The sequence below is a fragment of the Mycteria americana genome, chromosome 6 (assembly GCF_035582795.1).
Source record: "Mycteria americana isolate JAX WOST 10 ecotype Jacksonville Zoo and Gardens chromosome 6, USCA_MyAme_1.0, whole genome shotgun sequence".
NCBI classification, from domain to species: domain Eukaryota; kingdom Metazoa; phylum Chordata; class Aves; order Ciconiiformes; family Ciconiidae; genus Mycteria; species Mycteria americana.
This window is the reverse complement of record NC_134370.1, coordinates 21237864-21244133: the sequence shown is the minus strand read 5'-3', so window position 1 is coordinate 21244133 and position 6270 is coordinate 21237864. Positions and strand designations below refer to the sequence as shown.

The following is a 6270-nucleotide window of genomic DNA, read 5'->3' as shown; positions in this document are numbered from 1 at the left end:
TTTTTTAGCTCAACGTGAATGCCATCATAATGTTTTGAGGAGAGGAGCACTTGGCTGAACACTTCTCTTTCATAATCAGCTTTTTCAGGAGCAGAGTGGAAGAAACTCACTACGGCTGCAAAACCATTGCAAGCCAATTCCTGGAAAAGAAATTCTACGTTAGGAAAATGTCTTGACATAGTAGGAACTAAAAAGCAGGAACTTAAGGGCAGATGATGCTTCTGATAGGAGTCAAGCTTATTCTTTGAACCACAGTGAAAAAACAGATCTTTCTGCTCTTAAGGAAAATTCATCTTTTCAAACAGGTTAACCTGTTCCAAAACTGAATGACAGCAAAACATACAAGTAAATATTAATGCTTTTTGCTAAGTTAACCCATTCCTCCCAACTCATTTCAGGTCCATCCTTCAGAGATGGAAGGCACAAGAACATGGGCCTCATTTTTTTGCAGCAAAGGACTCTGTAGGGTCTCGGTATTGTTTTTACCTCTTGCTTCTTGATTTGCCTTTCTGCTTCATATTAATCCTTTGCTGTCTGGTATTATCATCTCATGTAGATGCTTATATACTCCAATCGAAATAATCTGAAACACATCTTGAGTGAGACGTTTTAAGAGAAAAAAAAAACCTACTGGGTATTTCTTTTTCCTCCTGTTGGTGAAGGAATGTCTGAGCAATCTGGTCTTAGCAGAATCTCACATCTTAACGCTGGATGAAACACGTGTCTTGCTGAGTAAATTATAGTTGTAAAGCCCTCCTTCCAGAAGTCTCTTTTTAATGGGACTATTGTAGACTGTAAGGAATGCTGGTGACTGCATGCGTATGGCCACCTTGGTGGAAAAATGACTGCAAATGAGCAAGATGTTCACAAATGTTTAGTTGCTGCGACAAGCTGTGAGTGAAAAATCGTGTTTATGACTTCCAGGTGTTTGTGGAGGGATAAGCAAAACACAGTGTTAGCCAAGAAGTAAGACCCTTGAGGCACTAAAAATATAAGTAAAGATGACCCATGTACCCTCTGAGGTGGCCTTAATTCCTGGCTTATTTTGCTGTATGAAGCATAGGTAGAACTGACTGTGCTAGATGTGACAGAAAGTATTTGTTAATGCTTTGACCCATTGTGAGTGTGTGTGTGTGCACACATGCATGTGTGTATAACTCATTTTTGCTCTTCCGCTGTTCCTGGTTCTCTCTGGGATCAGAGCTGAAAACACCAAAACCAAGCAAACAAAAATCTCTGCACCAGCTGGAGGGAAAAGATATCAGGATCCTCACAAGAAACCTCCAATGTTTCCATACTTCTTATGGAAGGAATAACATGAATGTAAATTCTCTCTCTCTCTCTCTTTTTTTCCCCCTCCCCTCTAGTCCAAGTCAGTGGTCTCAGAGTACTCTCGTATTTCAGCGAAGCAACTAAACATCTGAGTATTTGGCTGAACTCTCTAAAGCTGCTTGGTTTATTCTGTTGCTACTTCTCCACAAAATGCTTCAGATAGCTCAGATAGCTGACTGAGGACTTCTGACTACGTTTGCTTCACTACTCTCATTCACAGCATACCTCCAGTGAGGAAAAACACTGATCAGAATAAGCCAGGCTTAATAAAATCCTGCTTTGTAGTGGGTTTATTCTGATTCTTGACCAAACTGGGAAATGTGGTTTCAAGCATAGTCATCATTATCAGCCTTCCCTCTATTATCCACTCTCCACCATCTGGCCACTGGGCAGGATATATATGTTTAATTAATTCTGCTTTTACCTTCGACCTGTAAATAGTGGGAGTAATGTCAGATTTATATGTTATATGAATAACAAGGATTTCTCAGGAGACCCTATCCTGGTGAAAGAGGCTAACTGTAATTTTCAGCTGTGAGTAATTGTATATAATATAATCCTAAATGATTTTTCTTCTGTAATTTCATTAGAGTTTAGAAATTTAATTAGATTTTGAATCACTCTGAAATAAAGTAGCAAAACACCCAGAGACTAAGAGCAGTGGTTATTTTGTCCTCTGAGGCCAGAATTCTTGGTCTCAAATTGGCATGTGTTCATTAGGAGGAAGTTTGCAGAAGTTCTTGATATATTATTGTCTTTCAGAATGGACTCTGAATAGGTCTTTGGAGAGCATTAGAAGAGCACACAATTATTATACAGACTCTTTTTGAGGTTTAAGATCATCTGCCTTGCATATACTTAATAAAAATATGCCTCTAAAGTTGTTTAAGAAACTGTGGAGATAGGAAAGATGCTCCTCCAGTGCCTCAGTGCTCTTCCTGGTTTATTAGCAACTCCAGTACCTGTGTATGATGATACAGAGAGGAGTTGTTTGCCTTACTTTAGTGATTAGGTAGGTTTATGGTTATTTTTATTGCTACACATATGAACTGACATGGTGGCTGTAATTAGAAGCACACTAAAATGCTGTTCCTTCTCTTCCGTCCGAGGTTCAAAAGAAATCTGTCCTTTTGGCAAACTTTGATTCTCTGTGGAATTCATCCCATGTGCAAAAAAAATGGAATCAAACTGCACTAAACAGGACAAAGCGAAGACCAGTGCCGCAGCTTATGATTGTGTGGGGTGCCAGGATAGTTGTAGTGGGTTCAGAATGGAGATCCTCTTAGAAGATTATGAGGGACTAGATATGCAAGTGCTTGTTCCCTTTTTGTTTTAAGTGGTGTAACATGGTTTGTGTTTGTGGAGATGGCCTGATTTATACTGCTTAACTAAAAAAGGGATTTGGGCATTTAGGAGCACATTCTCCAAAGCCCACATAACAGTGCCTCTTTTTTCATTAGGGTTCATTAACCCTGGTCCATCGAACCAGGACTAGCCACACAATTTTGTGAGACTAGGTCCTTAAAGCAAAAGCATGTAACAAATTGAGGTGTTAGATAGAGAGGAGAAAATTCGGATTACTTTCAGCATGGCAACAATATAAGGAACCACAACAGAGCCATAGATAGCATGAATTAAAGAATCTCACAGAAATGAGCAAGGGGAGAGAAAACAAACATGAAATGAAGAATTTCAGCAGGAAAAAAAAACCAGAAAAAAATATGCTCTTTAAATAATGGCAGTCCAACCTATTTGAAAAGAAAGAGGAAACGCCAATGCAATGGGATGCATGTCAGTCCCAAAGTAAGAAGTCAAAAAGAAACCTCCAGGCTGACCAGGATGTTCTGTTACTGACTGACCTATGTGTAACCATTGCTAGCATCCTCTATTTTGGCCACTGCAGGCAGGCATGGGGTGAAATGGTTCATTGTTCTGATCCAAGGGGCCATTTCCTTTGTTTCATTAACAGCTCTCGATGAGAACTCATTATCACACAAATCCAGTCCTCAGGCTTGAAATCTGCTTTCAGAGTGTGGCGAAGTAAGTCTTGGAGTCTGATCGAAAAAGATTCTTAGGAAAAGACTGGAAGTTTTTGTGCACTTGGCTTGATGGATATTGATGGAGATTAGGCAACCTCAGGGCAGTCTGGTGTGCGTGGATGTGCTGCCTTCCATTAACATGTCACGTCACATCACAGAACAAATTGAAGAAAACATGTTCAGGCTGGTTACTGCCAAAAATCAAGGTTCTTTCGCTATGGGCATCCAGAACAAATGGAAACTATGTTTGAAAACTCACAGCTGCTCTTCCTTTGCTATTTTCTCCACCTCCTCCTCTGTCAGGATTCTGAGCTGCTGGGACAACTGGGAGGGATTCCACATCGCAGCAAGCAGCAGAATCACAGATGTCGGGTGTGTTAACAAAGGAAAACACGCCTGCACCAGTTATTTAGCGCCTTCTTCCCTCAACATTAAGGAATACTATGGGAAACCATTCAATATTTGAGTCTTGCTGCTTTTTTTTTCCCTCCATCTCTGTTTCCTTTTCAATGTGAAGGAACGTTTTATGTTACAGAGATGATGGTACATTATAAAAACATGTTTTCTTGATTTTACTTGAGGGACACTATAGCTTAGTGCTATTGACAACTCAGAGAGGTGCAAGGAGACAATGAAAAAAGCCTTGGAACACGTGTACTCAAGTCTCTTTCATGCAACATCCAGAAAGAAAATGCTGAAGCAGTCCATGGCTCATCTGAGCAGTCTATTCATTTGCAGATGTCCTGCTCCAGCTCTTGCTCTGTTATTAGGTTTATAAAATTGTGTGGTGTCCCTCATGGAAGTTATAACTTTTACTGAGCTTAATTTGTTCCATACTAGGTGTATTTGGATTATTCATTCAGGTGGTCTGCATCTACCTGTCATTATTCCTTGCTTTCCAGTGAAGAAGATTTTTTGTATTTCTAAACTAGACTGATTCTGTGTTATGCTACAACAGGGAAAAACAGTATTACAACAGAAGGCAATTTCTTCCATGGTGAAGGAAAGCACCTGCACATCACTTTGGGAAGCTGTATATCTTTTGGGTTAACACATAGCAAAGAGCATATTAGGTGCTGGGATGAAACACAGGTAGATAGATATAAATTTGGGTTGAAAAATAAAGCTTTTTGTAGGAAACCATGTGGCTAATCTTTCTGCTTGAAAAGTGCATATCTGGTATTTGCCTGAAAACAGTCAAATTCATTCTAGGCTGAGTTTCAGACTCCTGCCACTGTGCCGAAGGCATGGTCTGGGATCCTGGGCAACCTACTGATACTGTTTCCTGATGACAGTTTATAGCTCAGACTTGAGTGCAGACAACAGGAGTGTTCGTGGTTTCTCTTCTCTGGTGTGCTTTTTCCATACTGACACCCTTCAGCTGGAGAGCTTTGGCACCTACGCGCAGCGTAGCAGAGCTTTCAGTGTGGTGGTCTTATGGACAGGGTGGTATGTTTTTTCACTCATCCTCTGTGTGTGTGTGTTTGGCAGGGGGAGATCTGTTTAGAGCTAGCCATGTTATAAGCCATTGAAAATCTTTCTTTCCTGTCCGGACCGTGTGCTGCATGGCCATTGCAGCAAGCGTCTCTCTAGCATTTTCCTTGTGGCTCTTACTGTCATTTCCTACAGCCTGAGCTTCCAGGTAACATACAGAGAGCATTAGCAATGACAGCATTTTTTCCCATCTTCCTCTGCTTTAGACTGGAGGATTTCAATTCCTTTCTGCTTTCAGCTAAAAATTTTCTAGGAGAGGTATGCACTCCAGCTAGTGCATTTAGGCCTATAGATATGTTCTTAGGATTACCTTGTTGACCCTTAACGTAGTCCACAGCCTCATGTATTTGTAGACCACAGCTCAGAGGAATGGTTTTACAGAAACTTGTAATCTGACTGGACTTGTATTAGACAACCATAGCCCAATCTGTAGCCTGTCATATAAAATGTTTATAAAAGTTGGAGACAAATTGTCTAGTACAAGATAGTTTATTTAGGTTAAAAAGATTAATAATAAAGACTCTTCCAGGCTTCTCATAAAATCACCAGCTGGCCTGTCAGTTAGCTGAGAGAGTCTAGAAGTAGGAGGATGTCTTCATGCTTGAGATGACTGGGAAGTGTTTCAGTTAGCTAAGGAAATAGGAAAGAGGTCAGGATCCTGCCTGAGACATTGTAGTCCATGAGTCACTCTGGGGAGGATGAGTGTGGGAACACAGAGAGCAAAAGTTTAACAAGTCAAAGAAACTGAGAAGACTGGGAATTAGGCCTATATTCCTCCAAAAGCAAGGTTGCAAATAATAGTCAACGGAGACAGAAGCTCTGTTTCATATCGTAGCTTGATCCTGGGGTTTTTTTGATAGAACCAGGTCACATTTTAGTAGCAACTTGATACCGTCTGATCTGACTTGCTTTTTTGCCTGAAATGGATTATTTTTCCACTCTGACATCTTTCAGAGGGTTAGCAGGTGGGAAATTTCTTTTAAAATTACAAAAACTTCACCAATAGGAAAACATCTTAGCCCTCTCTCAAATTTAATTGAAATTGTTCAGTAAGTTCACATGCCTTTGGGAGGACTGAGGAACACACACACAGAAGTATGATTATATGAGCTTTGTCACTGTAGGAAAACATGCCATAGAGAACCTATGGTTCCCTGTCTCTCACCTGCACTGCGTCTTGGAAATATCCTGCAATATTTTTGGCTTGGTTGTCTAAAAAATGTGTGTACTCTCATGTGGATAACCCATTGGTTTTTTGATTGTATGTCCTTCTTTATTGCATGGACAGATTTCTTGTGTGGAGTAGAAAATATATATTACAGTATGGAAAATTCAGTAGTCTAACTCTGATGATGATGCCTGAACAGATGCTGTTACAAAGTCAGAGAACTAAATCTGGATTTTT

General features: G+C 40.2%; 1 protein-coding gene across 3 annotated transcripts in view; it reads left to right on the top strand.

The window, feature by feature from the left end:
• Window positions 1–6270, top strand: part of C6H10orf71 (chromosome 6 C10orf71 homolog) — a 99943-nt gene that overhangs the window by 44858 nt on the left and 48815 nt on the right. The gene's annotated exons all lie outside the window — the stretch shown is intronic.